Source organism: Bradysia coprophila (assembly GCF_014529535.1).
Source record: "Bradysia coprophila strain Holo2 chromosome X unlocalized genomic scaffold, BU_Bcop_v1 contig_128, whole genome shotgun sequence".
NCBI lineage: Eukaryota > Metazoa > Arthropoda > Insecta > Diptera > Sciaridae > Bradysia > Bradysia coprophila.
Genome location: NW_023503295.1, coordinates 2,108,659 through 2,131,157, shown reverse-complemented (window position 1 = coordinate 2,131,157; position 22,499 = coordinate 2,108,659). Strand labels below are relative to the sequence as shown.

Sequence of the window (22,499 nt, the reverse complement as noted above, 5' to 3'; positions counted from 1 at the left end):
AGCAGTTCTTGGAGGGAAGGACACGCCAAAAGAGCAATGATGTTTCGTTTACTACAAATGTTGGTTAATTGAACCTTGTGCTGTGTATTAATCACTAAATTAAATTGTCCTATTGACATTGTAAGCACTATACGGAACTGAGAAGAGTTGGCTAATCATGTCCGGAGCGATAGCGGAGGACTTGACGCAGTCTAACTTCCAAAAAAAGAACGAAGAAATTTGTTTGAGACGCGGCAACTATTATATAGGCGAGAATTTAAGTTTCTTTCCTTTGGCCTGTATCACCACAAATCCTATTCTATCTTATTAAAATACGCTTCAAATACGAGCAAAACGAGCTATCACTCGACTATGTAACTTTAAAATTGCCGGAGATACATCGTTTTGAAGTTGGTCATTTTGATAGAAAATGCACCAAATTAACGTTTTCCAAACAATCAAAATCTTTCAACTTACTCTGTATGTTTCTATCAATCTGTCTATCTGTCTATCTATCGACGGTCGATCTCGGAAACTAGTCAGCCAATCTCCATGAAATTTTGCAGGAACCTCAGGGTGGGCATAAAAATGAAAATGTGATACGCCATTACCCCAGGAAAAACCAGAATTTTGTTTTATTGGCCTCGAAGTGGTTTCTGAGTGTGGTTTTCGAGGGTCGGGAACGCGTTTTCGGCTGTAACTTAGCTGTATTGAAACCTACAGAGGCGTGCGACCCATCAAATGAAAGGTATTCGTAACACGATTCGAACAAAAAAATAATTTAAAAAATCGGGGCAGATTCGTTTCAGCTAGAGTGATTAGAGTGACCAAATTTTGAGCTACTCGAGCGTAGGATGAAAGGACTAATATTTTTTGGGTTATGAGAGATAGAGAATTACTTTCTTCGGCAAAGTCTCAGAGTTTTACGAGTAGAACAGAGGGGCATATGTGAAAAATGTCGAAAGTTGGAAATGGGTGGGTCAATTATGTTTTTAGAGGTATTTCTTGAATGGTGACAGATAGAGAGTTACTTTCTTCGGCAAAGTCTCAGAGTTTTACGAGTAGAACAGAAGGGCATTTGCGAAAAATGTCGAAAGTTGGAAATGGGTGGGTCAATTGGGGTTTTAGAGATATTTCTTGAATGGTGGCAGATAGAGAATTACTCTCTTCGTCAAATTTTCAAATTTCGAATTTCGTCAAATTTCGTCAAATTTTCGAATTTCGTCAAATTTTCGAATTTCGTCAAATTTCGTCAAATTTTCGATTTTCGTCAAATTTTCGAATTTCGTTAAATTTCCCAATTTCGTCAAATTTTCGAATTTCGTCAAATTTTCGAATTTCGTCAAATTTTCGAATTTCGTCAAATTTTCAAATTTCGTCGAATTTTCGAACTTCGTCAAATTTCGTCAAATTTTAGAATTTCGTCAAATTTTCGATTTTCGTAAAATTTTTGAATTAAAACTGTAAACTGTTATAAAAAGCAGTGTTGAGTACACTTCTAAAACGACTGATATCCCAACAAAAATCTCTTCGAGAAAAGTGTGACGCAGTCTTTGAAATGCAATTTCTAAAATGAATGATATCGCTAGTGTTGACGCTTTCAGCTTCGTTACGCAAAAATTAAATTTTACACCCAATTAGTTCAAACAAGCTGGCTTAGGTTTTCTCATCATCTGCCAAATAATTTTTACAAAAAAAAATTTTGACTGGAAACAACCAAAATTTTACCAAAAAAATCTGCGTCGCATGTGACAGATGTTCAGTAACAGACCAGCAAGGAAATTTATCTGCCACATGCGACGCAGATTTTTTTGGTAAAATTTTGGTTGTTTCCAGTCAAAATTTTTTTTTGTAAAAATTATTTGGCAGATGATGAGAAAACCTAAGCCAGCTTGTTTGAACTAATTGGGTGTAAAATTTAATTTTTGCGTAACGAAGCTGAAAGCGTCAACACTAGCGATATCATTCATTTTAGAAATTGCATTTCAAAGACTGCGTCACACTTTTCTCGAAGAGATTTTTGTTGGGATGCTGATTACACGTGTTCGAAAATGTGTTTTTATTGTGTACGTGACCATTGCATTTTTTCTGAGCGGCTTTCACGTCAGAAAATAACATACTTTTTCACAACACAGGCGGGAAAATAGTCATTTTCTCCATTCCGCTGAAGCTTCGGAAGCCTTTGTTGCGAAAAACGTAGTGCTTAACTTGAAATTTCCAACTTTTCTTCCTCGTTGAACAAAAAACTATTGTGTTCACGTGTCGACCAATGAAATCATTTTCTCCGATCTTACAAGTGAAAGCTTAGTAAGTATGACTCTATTTGGCGTAGATATGCTTTACCTAATAACTGCACCAACTGGGCATCAGGCTGGTTTTCACTCCATTCCCTTCCGGAACCCAGAGGTTAATAACTGTTTCAAATAATTTTCCGTTTTCCGCCAATGATAAGTGATGTTGAGTCAATAATCTATAAACAAGTATCGTAAACTAATCAACACTGCTGCTGAACCTGCCCCATGCGAAAGTTGACCATTACATAGCAATTTGCCCCCTGCGAAAATTATCCATTACCAGTCAACTTTTGCACGACGGGGTAGTATTTTTGAGCAACTTGCTTGTTGCTCGAAAACACACTTTTGGGAGTTTGCTTATATCAATAAATTGTTACCTCATGTAACAAATTACGATTCCTTTGCATTTGCATTGCCATCCGTAAAAAACTAACAAGAAAATATTTGCCTCGCCACTCGCCTAACAGTTACATTTACGTATCTTTTACGGTGAGGCGACATAACTACACGGTCAATATCGTCAGGAACGATATTATCGTTTTTTAGACGATAGTATCGTCTAAAAAACGATAGTATCGTCTAAAAAACGATAGTATCGTCTAAAAAACGATAGTATCGTCTAAAAAACGATAATATCGTCTAAAAAAATTTCATCCAGGACGATAATATCGTCTAAAATTATAAATTTTAAAATATTTTCAGGACGATATTATCGTATTCTTGACGATATTATCGTTTAAAAAAACGATAATATCGTTTTTAAACGATAATATCGTTTTTTTGGACGATACTATCGTTTTTTTGATGATACTATCGTCTAAAAAACGATAATATCGTTTTTTGACGATAATATCGTCCTGGATGAAAATATCCGCTGGACGATATTATCGTTATTTTCTTTTTCTGAACAGATTTATCGTTATTTTGGACGATATTATCGTCCTGGTCGATAATTTTTGGGACGATAATATCGTTTTTAATTTATTAATTTTTTTAAATTTGAGACGATAATATCGTCCAGGACGATAATATCGTTTTTAATTTATTTAAAATAAAAATTCTAGACGATAAATTCTCGTCCTGGGCGATATTATCGTTCTGGATGGTTGTTGAAGACGAAACACAAAATCTTGTAGATAAACACCTTTTTATAGACGGCAAATATATATTAAAAATTGGTTCATTTGGTTCCGTAAATTTAAATTTTATAATAGAAAAAGTACACAGACTAATTATGAGACGATGCGAGAAAAAAAAATTAACTCCTAAGTTCCGACACCGTTCCGGCGCCCGGCTCGCATTGCGGCCCTCCGCTTCGCTCCGGGGCAATGGGCCGGATCGCTCGGCGTGTTAAAACGCTTTTTATGTACAATCTAAGTTGGTATTCATTTCGTAAAAAGATGAATTATTTCGGGACGAACTAAACGCCTTTTTTAAACACTTATGTGTAGGTGATTTCCTCTGACAATTGTTTTTTGATATTTTGGAAGAGAATTTGGTTCTTGCTGCACCTCTGAGTAAAATTAAGTCCTGGACAATATTACCACCCAAAACTAAACGATAATATCGTCCTGGGCGATATTATCGTTTTTTTAAACGATAGTATCGTGCTGGACGATATTATCATTTAAGAAAACGATAATATCGCCCAGGACGATATTATCGTTTTGGACGATATTATCGTACAGAAAACGAAAATATCCATTAGATTTTCTAGAACGGTAATATCGTCCAGAAAACGATAGTATCGTTTTCTGAACGATAATATCGTCCAGAAAACGATACTATCGTCCAGACAATATTTTAGAATTTTCCAATTTAGACGATATTATCGTCCTGGAGGAAAAATTTTTGGACGATAATATCGTTTTTTTGGACGATAGTATCGTCTAAAAAACGATAATATCGTTTTTTAGACGATACTATCGTCCAAAAAACGATATTATCGTTTTTTTGGACGATACTATCGTCTAAAAACGATATTATCGTTTTTTAGACGATAGTATCGTTTTTTAGATGATAGTATCGTCCAAAAAAACGATAATATCGTTCCTGACGATATTGACGGTGTCGAAATGTCCCGCCACCATCTTTTACACATTAGATACATTCTCCGGTCGTAACCGTGCACAGAGATACTTATAAAACTTTACAGGTAAAGAGACGAAAGTCCGAAAAAACCTCATTTTCGTCCCAGTTGCATGCAAACAAATATTCCATACTTAGTTACGTAAACAAATATTTATTTTCCCGGTTACACAAAGCTTTTCAGCACCTTTGATCTAACCTCAATAATTCATACATGATTTAACGAGTTGCTTCATGTTAATGGGGGTAAAGACAGTGAAAAACACGCACATTCAGTTGCATATAATCTTTTACTGCAACGAAATAGTCGTTAGTTGAAAGTATATTCAATTTTCGATGATTTCAGTACGTTTGTATGATACAACAATTTCGACTACAGCATATGCACAAGACAACAGAATCTGCGGCTGAAGTTAGAGAACCTAGAGAACCCAAATTCTTTTTTTTTGTGTGTTACTTTTATCCAAGAAGTTGAAAAGACGACTATTATACCAGACAAGTTTCTTTCATAATTCACCTTTGACAAAAGAGTGTTAAATTCTGACGCTGCAGTTTAAAACTTCTTGCCTTCTTGATAAAAAAATGCGTCGGTAAGTTTCACGCTAGTTTAAATTTAATTTAATTTTAAATATTAAAGTATTAAGAATGGAACACGTACACTGGCTGCGATGAAAGGAATTTGCACAGCGAATGCCTTTATTTCCATGCACGTTAAAATGAGACAAAATTATCAATAAATTCTAATACCACCACCATCGTATGAAGTAAGAGATTTCGTATCAGTCTGTTAACATCACTTAGATCAAAGAGCGTAAAATATTCGATTATTTGATTGGCGAAATGAATTGCCGTAAATGTGAAAGGATCAATATGAATGAACGAGCTGGAAAAACTGTTATTTTGCTTTTAATTATAATTTCATTGCGCGTATCATTAACATTAAATTCTGTATTTTATGCTAAGAAATCCGTGACAACTTAATTACAAAATTTAAAAGGCTTGGCTTCGTCTGTACAAATTAAAATTTTCATTTATTTATCGATGGAGATGGGACTGAAACGAGTCGAGCCTTTTCTACACGCATCTTTTGTTATTCCACACATCGTCACTCCCACGCACCATTGTATGCCTTTGTGAATTGCCAATCAAAATTATTCAACAATAATTTCGTTTAACACAAAACTGATTCCAATAAAATTCGGTAAATTTGAGTACACTGACTACATCATGCGAATATAGGACTTTCTGCTGTTGATTAGCATTTGACAGGTTGTTTCTAGAAATGTAAAGTAGCTGAGGAAAATCGTATTTTTGAGCAGACAGTAAAAAGGAATCGTTTCATGAAATATGTCTGTTTTAATGATTTGATTTGTTTGTTTAGAGACCTCACTCACAGCATTTTACGGCCAATAAAAAGTACAGTCTGAACCACCGGCTTAACGTGACTTCCGATCCAAGCATGACTAACATTTTCTTACAAAATATTCTAGTTGTGCATGTATTTCGAGTTCTGTAACGTTCTTATTTCTGGGGGTTCGGAAAAATCTGTGTTCAGTCAATTTGAAAGTTGATTTGTGAATAATACGACGACTTTAATGTCACTTACAGGAAAGTCGCCTGAAGCAGCTAAGTCTGAACTAGAACCATAAATAATCATGATAATCTCTGATGTTATCTCCTTTTCTGAAATTATTTTCTCAACTTTTTAGCCCCGTACGAAGTACAAAGGGGCTTATAGGATTACGATGCCGTGTGTAATTGATGGAATTCGAAGCAGACGGTAAGGGCAAAGTGTTTGCCTATGTTCATAGATGACGAATCTGCAATAAAAATTTTGTCTGTCCGTCTGTCCGTCTGTCCGTCTGTCACGTCGATATCTTGAGTAAATCAAATCCGATTTCAAAAATTTTTTTTTCCCTGAAAGATAGTCGAAATAGTGAGGCTAAGTTCGAAGATGGGCATATTCGGGTCGGCCCTTCGTGAGTTAGGGCCACCTAAGTGATTTAAGGTCTTTTGGTAATATTTATGGCAAAATAAACGATGGAAATGTAAATGACACGGCAAATGATAGGTATTGTCAATACCAATCCAGGATTTTTTTTTTTTAAATCGGGTGAGTGGACCGTGAGTTAGGGCCTTAGAAGTGAAATGCTACTAGGGCCCTATGTGTATTTTACATAGAACTCGAGTAAATTTCATTCGTTTTTCGTAATTTTTGTTTGATTTGGAAGGTAATCGAATGCCGAATAGAATGTTGTTGAAAAAAAATTAAATTTGGGTCCTTGGCCTAAGGTCGCTACTAGGGCCCTATGTGTATTTCACATATAACTCGAGTAAATTTCATCCGTTTTTCGTAATTTTTGTTTCATTTGGAAGGTAATCAAAGGCCGAATAGAATGTTGTTGAAAAAAAAATAAATTTGGGTCCTTGGACTTAGGCCACTACTAGGGCCCTATGTGTATTTTACATATAACTCGAGCAAATTTCATCCGTTTTTCGCAATTTTTGTTTCATTTGGGAGGTAATCAAAGGCCGAATAGAATGTAGTTGAAAAAAAAATTAAATTTGGGTCCTCGGACTGAGGCCGATACTAGGGCCCTATGTGTATTTTACATATAACTCGAGCAAATTTCATTCGTTTTTCGTAATTTTTGTTTCATTTGGAAGGTAATCAAAGGCCGAATAGAATGTTGTTGTAAAAAAATTAAATGTGGGTCCTTGGACTAAGGCCACTACTAGGGCCCTATGTGTATTTTACATACAACTCGAGCAAATTTCATCCGTTTTTCGTAATTTTTGTTTCATTTGGGAGGTAATCAAAGGCCGAATAGAATGTAGTTGAAAAAAAAATTAAATTTGGGTCCTCGGACTGAGGCCGATACTAGGGCCTTATGTGTATTTTACATATAACTCGAGCAAATTTCATTCGTTTTTCGTAATTTTTGTTTGATTTGGAAGGTAATCGAATGCCGAATAGAATGTTGTTGAAAAAAAATTAAATTTGGGTCCTTGGCCTAAGGTCGCTACTAGGGCCCTATGTGTATTTCACATATAACTCGAGTAAATTTCATCCGTTTTTCGTAATTTTTGTTTCATTTGGAAGGTAATCAAAGGCCGAATAGAATGTTGTTGAAAAAAAAATAAATTTGGGTCCTTGGACTTAGGCCACTACTAGGGCCCTATGTGTATTTTACATATAACTCGAGCAAATTTCATCCGTTTTTCGCAATTTTTGTTTCATTTGGGAGGTAATCAAAGGCCGAATAGAATGTAGTTGAAAAAAAAATTAAATTTGGGTCCTCGGACTGAGGCCGATACTAGGGCCCTATGTGTATTTTACATATAACTCGAGCAAATTTCATTCGTTTTTCGTAATTTTTGTTTCATTTGGAAGGTAATCAAAGGCCGAATAGAATGTTGTTGTAAAAAAATTAAATGTGGGTCCTTGGACTAAGGCCACTACTAGGGCCCTATGTGTATTTTACATACAACTCGAGCAAATTTCATCCGTTTTTCGTAATTTTTGTTTCATTTGGGAGGTAATCAAAGGCCAAATAGAATGTAGTTGAAAAAAAAATTAAATTTGGGTCCTCGGACTGAGGCCGATACTAGGCCCTTCAAAAAAATAAAATTTTAGGGCGATTTGAAATTTTTGTTTCATTTGAAAGGAACGTCGTACGGGGCTTCGTAATTGCGCTATGCGCAATTTGTAAGATGTACATATTACATAATAATTTTACTTTAACTACATTAACCGGCGCAATAGGCTTACGGTCAAAGTAGGGTGACAGACGCACTAGGGTCACGTACGCAATAGATATACGGGTTTGTACGGGGCTCAGTCGCAGCAAGCGCTCCGACTGTTCTGATGGCTCGTTTATTTGTTTCATGTATCCAGCATTCCAGCATCCATTTTTTATCTTTCTAAGGCAAACCAAACACCTTCCTAGTACAATTTATTGAAGGGCGAATTCAGTTGCCGTCTATAATTTGGTCCTGTAAATTTAAATTCAGTTGAGATCTTGGATGAAACTGAACAGAACTAAAAAAATTGTGTCAGCCTAAATATTCGTATTGGCACAAATATTTGTGTTACAATGAAAAACTAAACAAAATTTAAAACATAGCTAACGCCGACCCGTACGAAACACCTATTCGTATCAAAAGCCTTTACTGTGAAACTCTTCATTTCTTTTACTTCATTCTCTACTGAAAAGCTATTCGCCCTTTAAAATCACTTACATTATCCACTCTTTGCCTTGTTAGCATATACAAATAAATTGCCGGAGGCAATATAGACAGCCCCGTACGAAGTCAACTTTCATAAATTCCCATTTAAACAGCTATATACCGCTATATTTACCTATATTTTCCTATAAATAAACATTTCACAGATGAATATGCTAATATGAAACACTCTAAGTACCATTTTTCCCAATATATATCACTTTTATTAAAATCCAATATGGCCACCGGCAGCCATTTTGTTAGGAGACCGCAAATTTTACCGACGCTTTACATTCGTTAATACCTTTCAAACAAAAAAAAATTCATGAAATTCGGTCAAAATTTATTAGAGATATTGACAAAATACACCACGTTCACTGTACGGCCGAGTAGCCAGATAAGAGCTCACTCCAAGAGACCTAGCTCACGCTCCGGAGAACATAATTTCAAAAACTCCTGATTGGTACGGTCAATACCTATCTAATAAAGCTAAATATGACGAAATATGTTCAAATGTGGCCGACCTACAAGCAAAAACTGCTTGCCGCCCTGTGCCCGCTTCACACCAAGGGGTCTAACTCACGAGTCGGTCATCCAATTTCCATAAACTTTTTTTTTGTCGATCGGTATTGTAAATACCTTTCATTTGACGTATCACTTACAAGTGTAACGTTTGAATGTCCGGAGATATCTTCGAAAAACCGTAAAGCACTTATTGGGCCACAGCTCGGGAAGGGTCGATCCAAAATCACTCATCTTCGAACTTAGCCTGTCTTTTCACATTACCAAACGGGAAAAAAAAAGAATTTTCAAAATCAGATGCGTTTTACTCAAGTTATCGTGCAGACGGACAGACGGACATTTTTTTCACTGATTTGGCATCTCTAGACAACCACAATAGGTTTCCCCTTACTCAGGGAGTCCAATTCGACGTGTTACGGACGTATGCGTAAACGCATAAGACCCCAGTACTTCGTACGGGTCTAAAAATTTTGTGATACAGTGAACGACATTTCAAATGTCTCACTGTCAAATTTTTCTGAGAATTTTATTGTGTCATTGGAAATTCACAATGACATTCTCTGAAAAAAATGACAGTGAGACATTTGAGATGTCGTTCACTGTAGCCCAAATAATTTGTGCCAGCACAAAAATTGTCAACTCAAAAATTGTTACTATCTTAAACGGGTTTCGGTTTTTATTGTCTCAACAAAATTTAATCGTATCACACTGTGAAAACGTGTCTAAGTCGTAAGAATATTTTGAATTTTCCAACCAAAGTGCGGATGCTTCTTCCCACTTTCTTAGAGAAGATGTCTTGCTATGTTGGTGGTTGTGTCTTGTTTTATTCCACCACATAATTGTAAACTGAGTTTAATTATAGTTTACAGGTGTTGGGAATTGAATCTTTTATTACGGAAACATTCATGTGATATATTCGGTAAAAGCAAAAGCATATCAAATATTCATTTATTGCCAGATGTAAAGTATAAATTTACATATCTAGTCAGAGACGAACCTATGGTACGGTACCTATGGTAATGTGAAGCTTTACAAACTACATATACGGTTGTATTACATAAAACTACGCTGTGCAAAGTGTAGTTCCAATGTTTACCCGAAACCCACTAACAGACAATATGTTTTTGGTGATTGTGTTTTATGTTAGCCCTCGCCAATACCTATAATGTAATGTAATACGAGTTCGTTTTATATGCTAATTATGGATCCGAGTATATGTTCATTCACGGGCGCAAAATGATAAAAGTTTTTTTTTTTCATTTACATTTTGGACGGGGATTATGAAAATTCCTTTGGTTATTTTATGGCGCTGGCAGGTGCATTTACAAAAATTGAATTATTCTGTTTGGTATGCAAACAAACATGAGAAAAGTATCTAAGTGAAAGAAAGAATATTTTTTCCCCGTTTCAAGATAGAAAATTCTTTACAAATTGAAAAAATGTTCTTGTGCCTTGATATGAATATAAATTTAGGGCAAACACTCCTGCTGAAAGGTCCCATGTTAGTAACTGGTCTTGGGGCTTGCATTCTCAATGAATTATAAAACTTTATTACGAAATTTTCTTCACTCTTCTTCACCGTAAAAATGATTTCTTCGGAATCATCGATGAATGGAAGTTTACACTTCGTTTGCTCTTCCATATTATGATGGGTTAACAACATGTTAAGCATATTATAATGTAAACGAATAGTTTAAAATTTTGTCGGAAATTTCTCTTAAAGTTAGCTAGTTCTGTTGAGTTTTAAGAGTGTGTCGGAAAACTTTGGGGATAATTATTGACTTAATGCCTTTCTCATGAAAAACAAACAAAATTTTTGCTCAAAATTATTAATTCCGATATGAAGGTTTCACTCTCCTTTACAATTTTGAAAATAATAGCAAAAAAAACTAAAACTTTAAGAGGCATTGATGCTTAGCTAAAACTGTAGCCTACATTTTGGTGTCTCGTATTTCATTTTTAATGATATCTTTTCATCAGAAGCCTGTTCGAAAAATGTACGGCCAAGAAAAATCCAAGTGAGCGAACGAGATACAAAATAAGATTCCATTTAATCCATTTAGTCCATTTAAGGGTATATCCCGACAGTAACGATCTGATCGCACGTTTCGGTCTATAATGGAAACTGTGCTTGATCTTACGAAGATCCTACGACCATTCACGTACGTTTGGGTATATAATGGAAACTATGCTTGATCCTACGAAGATCCTACGACCATTCACGTACGTTTCGGTCTATAATGGAAACTGTGCTTGATCCTACGAAGATCCTACGACCATTCACATACGTTTCGGTATATAATGGAATCTATGCTTGATCCTACGAAGATCCTACGACCATTCACGTACGTTTCGGTCTATAATGGAAACTGTACTTGATCCTACGAATATCCTACGACCATTCACATACGTTTCTGTATATAATGGAAACTGTGCTTGATCCTACGACGATCCTACGACCATTCACGTACGTTTCGGTATATAATGGAAACTGTACTTGATCCTACGACGATCCTACGACCATTCACGTACGTTTCTGTATATAATGGAAACTGTGCTTGATCCTACGACGATCCTACGACCATTCACGTACGTTTCGGTATATAATGGAAACTGTGCTTGATCCTACGAAGATCCGTAAACAAATAAATATTTTTAAACTAATCAATAGAAAACGAATTGACAGGTCAGGTCACAAAATGTTTATATTGTCCCCTGCACTGTCAGTTCTCTAATATGTCATTAAAGAGTCGTATGACACTTTGACCGTTTCCCAACATAACTTATTTTTCATGTGATTTTTTGATAACTGTACATTTACGCAATTTTTTTCGTTCATTGGATGAGTTTCTATAGGAACTATAGTGTACCAGCATTTGCTTGTTGGGGCAGGGCTAAAGATAGTCTGTTGCATAAGATGTCTATGAATGATTTGGTTTCCTTGCAGCATATACCTATTGTTTCAAAGGCTAGACCCGCTAACTAAAAACCTGACTCTTTGATTTTCGTTTGATTTTCGACGGAGGTGCTGTAGAGACATGGATCCGCTTTTTAAATTTTGGGGAGCGGCATAAGAATGATTTTTGTGGTGTGGAATGTGGAATGTGACGAAACGTATAATTTAAATAGTGGAGATTGAGCTGGATTAAATTCCGATATATTGCTAGAGGCATAGAATTGAATTCCGTAACGAGAATAAGTTGAAGCCCAGAATTTGTTTTCGAAGTGCAAGGATAAATGATACAAAACGGCCAAAGTTTTTCAATTCATGTTTCTCTGTTATTCGAATGCCAGACGAACCTTCTTCTTCGATTTGTTAATAGTAGATTATTCACCTCTGTCCACATGTTTATTTAGACACTTGGGGAGTTATTGCAACCTTAATCTGTTCATGATGTGTCTGAAATATACACACGCGTTCGCTTCGCTCACTTGTTATATACAACATGTACACGTAGCAATAAAATACTATTAAAACCAGAAACGAAGAAAAGCTCACACCTATCTGAATTGATGTTCAGGCCCAGTTTCCCAGTAATGATGTGAAAATATCTGCAACCGTACAATCGTCCAGGTGCCAAAAATTCAATTCAAATTGAATGTCTTCCATAATCGGTTGTATTTTCTCAGCACATTTGAGTGGAGCAAAAAGAACAACGAATTATCGCACCACACACACACACACACACATAAAAAAAAAGTTCTATTGCATTTTAATCGTTCGGTTGAAGCATCCCGTAAAATCAGAATCAGCGCCGCCACAACCGTTGCGGCGAGAATAAAAAAAAAATAATTTCCCTATCATCTGCCACGTATGCCACCAGTATAATATTATAGCTAAAGAATTAAATTATTTACGGACTACATTGTATGATTTATAAAAACCGCACGAATTACCATACCAAGCTTAATTTTGAGTGAACGATATTTTGTGAACGAAACGCTTGCTTGGACAGCTACACTGGAAATTTGCCTATTATTAAAATATTTATGTATAATGAATGCCGCACACTTTCCGACAATTGATGTAGTTTGTGGATTAAAGCTGAAGTATCAAAATAAATAAATGCCTAGGGAAATGTTACAGTGTTGTAGCTACACACTCAAACCATATCCATCCATCCAACCTCGAAACTATTTCTGTAGAAAACTTTTCGAAATTAGCTTATTATGACTTCAAACGTGGCAACTTCATCAAAATTTATTGCTGAAAACTGTAATTAGAGAGATAATAAGGTGTGTGTGTGTGTGTGTGGGCTTTATACGGTGCTGCCAAGTTGATTTACGGTATATATAATATGGATTGTCTTATAGTGACGATCAGTTTCAAAACTCAACTAAATGAAACTAGTTACTCCGAAAAAAACGAGCCATCAGAACAGTCGGAGCGTTTGCTGCGACTGAGCCCCGTACAAAGACCCGTATATCTATTGCGTACGTGACCCTAGTGCGTCTGTCACCCTACTTTGACCGTAAGCCTATGCGCCGGTTAAAGTAGTTAAAGTAAAATTATTATGGAATGTGTACATCTTAGAAATTGCGCATAGCGCAATTACGAAGCCCCGTACGACGTTCCTTTCAAATAAAACAAAAATTTCAAATAGCCCTAAAATTTTAATTTATTGAGTATAAATACACATAGGGCCTAGTATCGGCCTCAGTCCAAGGATCCAAATTTAATTTTTTTTTTCAACTACATTCTATTCGGCCTTTGATTACCTTCCAAATCAAACAAAAATTACGAAAAACGGATGAAATTTACTCGAGTTATATGTAAAATACACATAGGGCCCTAGTAGTGGCCTTAGTCCAAGGACCCAAATTTAATTTTTTTTTTCAACAACATTCTATTCGGCCTTTGATTACCTTCCAAATGAAACAAAAATAACGAAAAACGAATGAAATTTACTCGAGTTCTATGTAAAATACACATAGGGCCCTAGTAGTGGCCTTAGTCCAAGGACCCAATTTTTTTTTTTTTTCAACAACATTCTATTCGGCCTTTGATTACCTTCCAAATGAAACAAAAATAACGAAAAACGAATGAAATTTACTCGAGTTCTATGTAAAATACACATAGGGCCCTAGTAGTGGCCTTAGTCCAAGGACCCAAATTTAATTTTTTTTTTTTCAACAACATTCTATTCGGCCTTTGATTACCTTCCAAATGAAACAAAAATAACGAAAAACGAATGAAATTTACTCGAGTTCTATGTAAATTACACATAGGGCCCTAGTAGTGGCCTTAGTCCAAGGACCCAAATTTAATTTTTTTTGCAACAACATTCTATTCGGCCTTTGATTACCTTCCAAATGAAACAAAAATAACGAAAAACGAATGAAATTTACTCGAGTTCTATGTAAAATACACATAGGGCCCTAGTAGCGGCCTTAGTCCAAGGACCCAATTTTTTTTTTCAACAACATTCTATTCGGTGTTCGATTATCTTTCAAATGAAACAAAAATTACGAAAAACGGATGAAATTTACTCGAGTTGTATGTAAAATACGCATAGAGCCCTAGTAGCGGCCTTAGTCCGAGGACCCAATTTTTGTTTTTTTGACGGCCCAAAAACGTCATCTATGAACATAGGCAAACACTTTGCCCTTACCGTCTGCTTCGAATTCCATCAATTACACACGGCATCGTAATCCTATAAGCCCCTTCGTACTTCGTACGGGGTTAAAAACGACGAGTGCCATAAATAAAATGCAACTCACTGTTTTCAGTACGAGAACGAGACAAATTGCCTAGAAATGGGAGTGGTGTTGAACGATTTACAAAAGTTTATGGTTTACAAAATTTTCACAAAAGCGAGAACAATTATTCAGGATTTCGTCAATGTCTTCACTTCAGTAACGTATTGGCTATGCTACGATATTACACTACATACCAAAATATTATATTCGAGTAATGTATGCACACAGTGCAATAATGTAGCATTTACGTTGAGCATAGAATTACACATTATTCGCACGAACATTTATACATGCATGTTACATGCATGTGTACAGTTCAATACTACATATATGTAGTGTTATCAATGTGATTTGTTATGTTACAATTTAACCCCTAACATGACGTTGGTGTAAGAAATGAAGGAAATAAGTTCATTTAAATGGACATTTCTACAACTTACTGAAAGTGATACACCGGTCTTATCGTTCATAATGCATTATCGAAAATTTGTATACAAAATACAGGCGTTTAATCGTTATTTATCTACCAGGTTAATATCGCACTGTGTCCAAAAATACAGTGAAATAAATACCTTCAAAACGACATTAAATGGATGCATGGAAAGGTGATGATTATGGACCGGAATTGCGAAAAGAAACAATCTTGTAACTTAGCTCGAATTTCAAAGGAGAGATAAAGACGAGTCATTTGAAAGGCAACTGGCTGGCAGCACTGAGATAAACTTAATTAAATGTTCCAAAGTGTTGCCAGCAAAGTCTCTTTCAACTGGTCTCGTACATCACGCTTCGACTGCAACGGCAACGTTTGCCCGAAGAGTTTTTTCCGTCAGTTGAATGATTTTTTCTTGGTCCACCTTCCTAAACGATATACTTTCTCCATAGCTGTCGAACAAGTTGTCCAAAGTTCTGCAAGACTGCAACGCTCGCACGCGTTAATATTTACACAAACAAAAAATTTACCTGTGCTAAATTGAATGCAATTAAACATGTACCCGACACTACAAATCCCCTATACCCTTTGAAAAAAATTTAAAATCAACATCATTCAATTGACTGATTAAATCGCGCGAGAATATGGTCGGCATTTTATTCAATTAAAAAATATTTTCCATATTTTCGCTAACGTAATTATTTCAATACAAATATCACACTAAAATGAATTTATGGGGCGTCGAAAAATTATTACAGCAGTGGAATTATAATAGCCGATAATTTAAATCCAATTCATGTTATCGATTGAGCTACTTTGCACCAACTGGAATCATGATATTGCTCGTCATTTCGCAAGTGGTGACATTGATTCATTTTCAAAGGTGACGAATCTACCCAAAGAGTAATTATACCTAGAGAGGAAATTTCGAACAAAATTACCTCATTTTCCAGGGATATTCATCTCACATGATTGAAAATAGGGATCCAGCTTAGATACGAAAGTGCAATTTTTTCGTGGAAAATACAGTAATAACAGGAGTAAATGACCGCACGATCTATTCATCCACATGCGATATTACGTTACTGGTTACCAATCTTAACTGTTATCATCATGGCTCTACGTTAGTGAAGGGCCGTGACGCAAGTCCGTTCACACTGAAAAATTTGACAAAATTTTTTTTCCGCAGGACTGAGGAACATATATACACGAACTTTTTGACTTTTCCCCCTTTGCTCCTACTACCCCCAAAGTATTTTATTCATAATCTGTGCGTCCATACGAGTTCAACGAGCTATCACACGCCTCATAAGGTTAAGATTTGGCCAAGATATTAAATTTCAAAACTTGGAAATTGCTAACTCAATTAAGTCGAATTCGGTTGGACTTGACGGAGTCCCTTTGATGTTTGTTAAAATGATCTTGCCATTTGTCTTGCCTCCGCTGACGCACATCGTTAACTACGTTTTCACGTCATCTGCTGTACCTCGTGTCTGGAAGCTATCAAAGGTGCTACCGGTTCATAAGAAGAGCAGATCTCGGGGATTAAATGACTTTAGGCCGATTTGTGTTCTCCCTTGCCTATCGAAAGTGTTTGAGATTCTAGCGAAGGAGCAGGTGGTTGCGTACCTCAACTCAAATGATTTACTTGACAAATATCAGTCTGGCTTCAGGGAGAAACATAGTACGAGTACTGCGTTACTTCATGTCTCCGACGAGATCAGAAAATCATTTGAGAGGAAACGTCTCACGATTATGGTGCTGCTCGATTTCTCCAAAGCTTTTGACTCTCTTGATCACTCTAGGCTCCTTTCTAAGTTGTCTGCTGGGTTCGGCTTTGAGACTTCAGCTGTAAGTCTCATTAGAAGCTACCTCGCTGATCGACACCAGTGTGTCAGCATTGGTGGTTTCGTGTCAGAGCCGTTGCATAACAGGTCTGGTATACCGCAGGGCTCGGTCCTGGGCCCACTTCTTTTTTCGCTATATATCAATGATCTTCCAGCGTGCTTGAGCGCGGTTGCACACCACGTGTTTGCTGATGACGTTCAATTGTTCTATTCGTTTGAAAGGAGTCGTCTGAATGAGTCTGTTTTCAGGCTGAACCAAGATCTGCATGCAGTGAGTCGCTGGGCACGTGTGAATCGCCTTTCGTTGAACGCGAAGAAGTCTCAGGCAATTGTTTTTTCTGAGTTGAGTGATGCGGTACTGAAGACCCAATTGTTTCCGCGTATCCTTCTTGATGGTATCGTAATACCGTATATGGATGAAGTCTTGAATCTCGGCCTCCTCATGGATAAGAAACTTTCTTTCAAGAGTCAGGTGAAAGTGGTATGCGCTAACGTGTTCTCGAGGCTTCGTAGCCTTTGGCCTAATGGTCACCTTTTCTCAACGAAAATGCGCCTGATGTTGGTCAAGACCCTCATCGTGCCGGCTTTCACGTATGGCGAGTGTGTTTACTCTACCAACCTTAGCGCTACTGACGTTAAGTCACTCGAAAGAGCTTTCTCTGCCTGTGTTCGCTTTGTGTATGGGTTAAGACGCTATGACAGTACTCGAGATTATGTAAATTAGATTTTTGGTTGCTCTCTGATGACTTACATCAGACACCGGCGCTGCTCTGCATTACATAGCATTGTCAAATCAGAAAATCCGCCGTATTTATTTGATAAGCTGACTCGCGGAAGCTCGTCACGTAGTAATGTTTTTTTGGTACCAAGGCACCTCACTGTACAATATAATCGATCGTTTTTCGTCAGAACAGTTTCTGATTACAATTCGTTGCCTGTCAGTGTGAGGAGAATTAACTCGGCTGCGGGATTTGGAAAAGCTTGTCTCGACTATCTTAGCATGCATTTGTAGACTTGCGGACTGACGGGTTACTGCTCGACTCGTGGTACAGAGTTCAATGTATTTCGATATTTTTTTTAGTAATTTCTTTCGTTCGTTACCAACCTTTGTTACTTTGTTACTTTGTTACGGCGAAACTTTTTAATTTACCGGTGGATTTGGCTGAAATTTTCAGGGTATGCTCTGCCACTTTTTGACGCAATTTTTTTTGTTATAATTTTCTTCCTAAAATTTTTCTGGTAAATTTTTGTTGATAAAACTTTCGCGTACTTTCCTCATCAGCTGCCATTTGTGACGCATACCTTTTTGCGTGTCGAACCTGTAAGCGTCACCTACACCGATATCAGTTCTTTTGTAAGTGGATAACAGGACTTGCGTCACACCTCCACTGTAAGTGGTTTTGGGCGATACATGATACATATGCATTAAATAGGTATTGCACTGGCAACGCATGTGGAAATATAATATTGCCTGTTTGCCGAATTATTGTTTAAATTCATTGTTCCCGTTATCGATGCTTATTACTAACATTTACAATTAAATAAACTTGCAGACGGAAGGCAATTATTAGGAAACAAGTTCTAATTCAGGTTATTGCCCAATTTTGTCACGTTTTTCATGCTTATGCACGGTAAAGTGCACTTCTAAGTTATTTTTCGCAATTCCGGTCCATAACCATCACCTTTCCATGCATCCATTTAATGTCGTTTTGAAGGTATTTATTTCACTGTATTTCTGGACACAGTGCGATATTAACTTTTTTTCGCACGCAGTGCGATATCAACTTTTTTTCGCACGCTAAAGAACCTATTACCTTCAACGAAGGCTAAATTTTTATAAATCAAAATCTTGCATTGACCAGAAATCGAACCCCCGACACCAAAAGGTTTTTGAACACAAAGCAGCGACTATAGCCATTCGGCTATAGAGTCACACAATTATACCTAACGTATTGTTGAAGCGTATATACTAAGCATTGACTACTCGATTTCATTCAACGCGTCTCTTTACATCACATATCAATGTGTATAATAATCTTCTTGATCGTTCAAATGAATTTCTGTATACACAAGAATTTTGGAACAAAATGTAGGACATGTTTTGCATTGGAAAGGTGATTATGGCCCGAAATTGCGAAAAACATCGACATCTAGTGCGAAAAAATACCTTCATACCTACCGTGGTAGATAAATAACTATTTTATTTTTTTGGATTTTTTGTCTTCGGCTCGTTATGTTATGTTCAGAGTGATGCTAAGATAACGGCTGGGACGCCGTTTCGACGGATAAAGGGAATTTGTCAGCCTTTTTCATATAACGGATGAAATGTCAAAAATGGCTGACTTTTTCCAAAATTGGTCGGTTGTTTACAAAATAATTAATTTTTGACCACAATGATTCGAGAAGCAGAATATGGAAATACGTTTGCATCGGTGTCAAAATTAACGTAAAGGGTTTTATTTGCAAGGTACTTTCATATTATCTGAGATATACGCGTTCAAAAATTGGTCTCCAAAATTGCTTTTTTCAATTCGGAAATTGTGTACGAATACTGAATCTGATTTATAAATAAATGGACTTACATTCATTCTGATCCCACAAGGATCATGTTAGCAATTTATTTCATTAAAATTGGTGATGCTGGAAGTATTAAAAAAAATCTGTGGTTATGTCTTTTCAATTTGACAACTGGTCGCATACGGTCCAATTTTTTTCCGAAATGATAGACAAATTCCCTCTATCCGTCGAAACGGCGTCCCAGCCGTCATATTAGCATCTCTCTGGTTATGTTAAGTTATTTCGATCATTTGTTTCACTGACAAATAAGGTATTTTACTCAAATACTTTAAGTAAGGTAAATGATCTAGTAGCTGACCGTGTAACTGACCGGTTACATATTTTAGGAGTTTTGGAAAATAATTACAAGTTAAAGTACGCAAATTAACGTTCTAATTAATCCTTAGAGCCTAAAGAATAGTTTTGTCACGAAAGTCATGGGATTATTATGTTTAGCTTATTTGATATCGCCCAAAACCACTTACAGTGGAGGTGTGACGCAAGTCCTGTTATCCACTTACAAAAGAACTGATATCGGTGTAGGTGACGCTTACAGATTCGACACGCAAAAAGATATGCGTCACAAATGGCAGCTGATGAGGAAAACACGCGAAAGTTTTATCAACAAAAATCTTACCAGAAAAATTTTAGAAAGAAAATTATAACAAAAACATAGCTAACGCCGACCCGTACGAAACACCTATTCGTATCAAAAGCCTTTAATGTGAAACTCTTCATTTCTCTTACTTCATTTTCGTCTCTGCTGAAAAACTATTCTTCCTTTTAAATCACTTACATTATCCACTCTTTGCCTTGTTATCATATACAACTAAATTGCCGGAGGCAATATAGACAGCCCCGTACGAAGACAAATTTCATAAATTCCTATTTAAACAGCTATATACCGCTATATTTAACTATATTTCACTATAAATAAACATTTCACAGATAAATATCCTATTATTTAGCTCTATATGCCTGTATATAGCTCAATATAGCTGTATATAGGTATATATAGATGTCCATATATGGAATGCCTGAAGCACCCCACACACATAACAAATTATTTCCATGTTAACAGAAACTCTCTAAGCATCATTTTTCCCACTTTATATCACTTTTAATAAAATCCAATATGGCCACCGGCAGCCATTTTGTTAAGAGACCGGAAATTTTACCGACGCTTTACATTCGCGAATACCTTTCAAACAAAAAAAAATTCATGAAATTCGGTCAAAATTTACTCGACATATTGTCAAAATACTCCACGTTCACTGTACTTCCGAGTAGCCAGATAAGAGCTCACTCCAAGAGACCTAGCTCACGCTCCGGAGAACATAATTTCATAAATTTTTTTTCCCTGATTGGTACGGTCAATACCTATCTAATAAAGCTAAAACAGACGAAATATGTTCAAATGTGGCCGACCTACAAGCAAAAACTGCTTGCCGCCCTGTGCCTGTTTCACACCAAGGGGTCTAACTCACGAGTCGGTCATCCGATTTCCATAAACTTTTTTTTTGTCGATCGGTATTGTAAATACCTTTTATTTGACGTATCACTTACAAGTTTAACGTTTAAATGTCCGGAGATATCTTCGAAAAACCGTAAAGCACTTATTGGGCCACAGCTCGGGAGGGGTCGATCCAAAATCACTCATCTTCGAACTTAGCCTGTCTTTTGACATTACCAAACGGGAAAAAAAAGAATTTTCAAAATCGGATGCGTTTTACTCAAGTTATCGTGCAGACAGACAGACGGACAGACGGACAGACAGACAGACAGACAGACAGACAGACGGACAGACGGACAGACGGACAGACAGACAGACAGACAGACGGACAGACGTACAGACGGACTTTTTTTTCGCGGATTTGGCATCTCTAGACAACCACAATAGGTTTCCCCTTACTCAGGGAGTCCAATTCGACGTGTTACAAACGTATGCGTAAACCTATAAGACCCCAGTACTTCGTACGGGTCTAAAAATTTTCGTCAACAAGTCGACCATAATCTAAAACTCTATAACTTTGTCTTTTAAACGAACCGAGTTACGGCTGACATAGCTCGCACTTAAAACGTTCATAGTTCCCAAATGGTAGATTTTTGTTGAAAACACTGAAACACGTGTCGGCTGAAATTTGAAAATCTATAAATTTAAAAGAGAGAGATATTGAAGTGCATTTGCAATTATTGTTATCACGATTCGATATGATTGCTTTTGCGGTCAGACTGAAGCACTTTCGGAATTAATATTAAGGATTTAAGATGATGAGTTGTAGATGGGTTATGTTGAACAGTTTTTGAATCGAATTATTGTTCATTGGCTTTCGATACCGGATTACAAGCAGAATTAGAGAACGACCACACCGTCTGGCATTAATTGTCTGCGGGAAATTTTTGTGAAATATTTTCTCATTCCTCGTTTCTCTTTCATTAAATTATAACAACAGACCGGACGTATGGATGATCACCACAACTCAAGACTGACATGGGATTACCGACCCAAAGCCCTGAAGTTATCAATGCCAAATATGATGCATGGGACTGTGAAAAGAAGCCAAACAACGTACAGCAAACCGTGTAACCTTCTGAATAAATGCGCATTGCCCTTTCAAAACTCAAACCTCAAACGTTACGACACGAGGTATTATGGAAACGTGCAAAGACTGTCCGAATCAATATCCGTGGTTGGGTAAGACATGCCGATACAGTCTCTGTTTGCGCATTGTTACAAAATTTGGATTTTTTTTTTAAATTGTTCAGGTGACGCTGAGGGCACTGGCATTCTGGGCCGTGATAATTATATTTATTCGGTGCATCGGCTACCGATATGATGTCGACGAGCCAGTTCGG

At 36.7% G+C, this 22,499-nt stretch overlaps 1 long non-coding RNA gene across 1 annotated transcript; it reads right to left on the bottom strand.

Annotated features, from left to right (window-relative positions):
* Positions 1-258: 258 nt before the first annotated feature.
* LOC119067727 lies at positions 259-21,802 on the bottom strand. Its single transcript, XR_005086003.1, has 3 exons — positions 21,691-21,802; positions 8,713-8,724; positions 259-269 (listed from the first exon to the last, which is right to left on the bottom strand). It is a non-coding gene; the product is annotated as an uncharacterized LOC119067727 (long non-coding RNA).
* Positions 21,803-22,499: the final 697 nt, after the last annotated feature.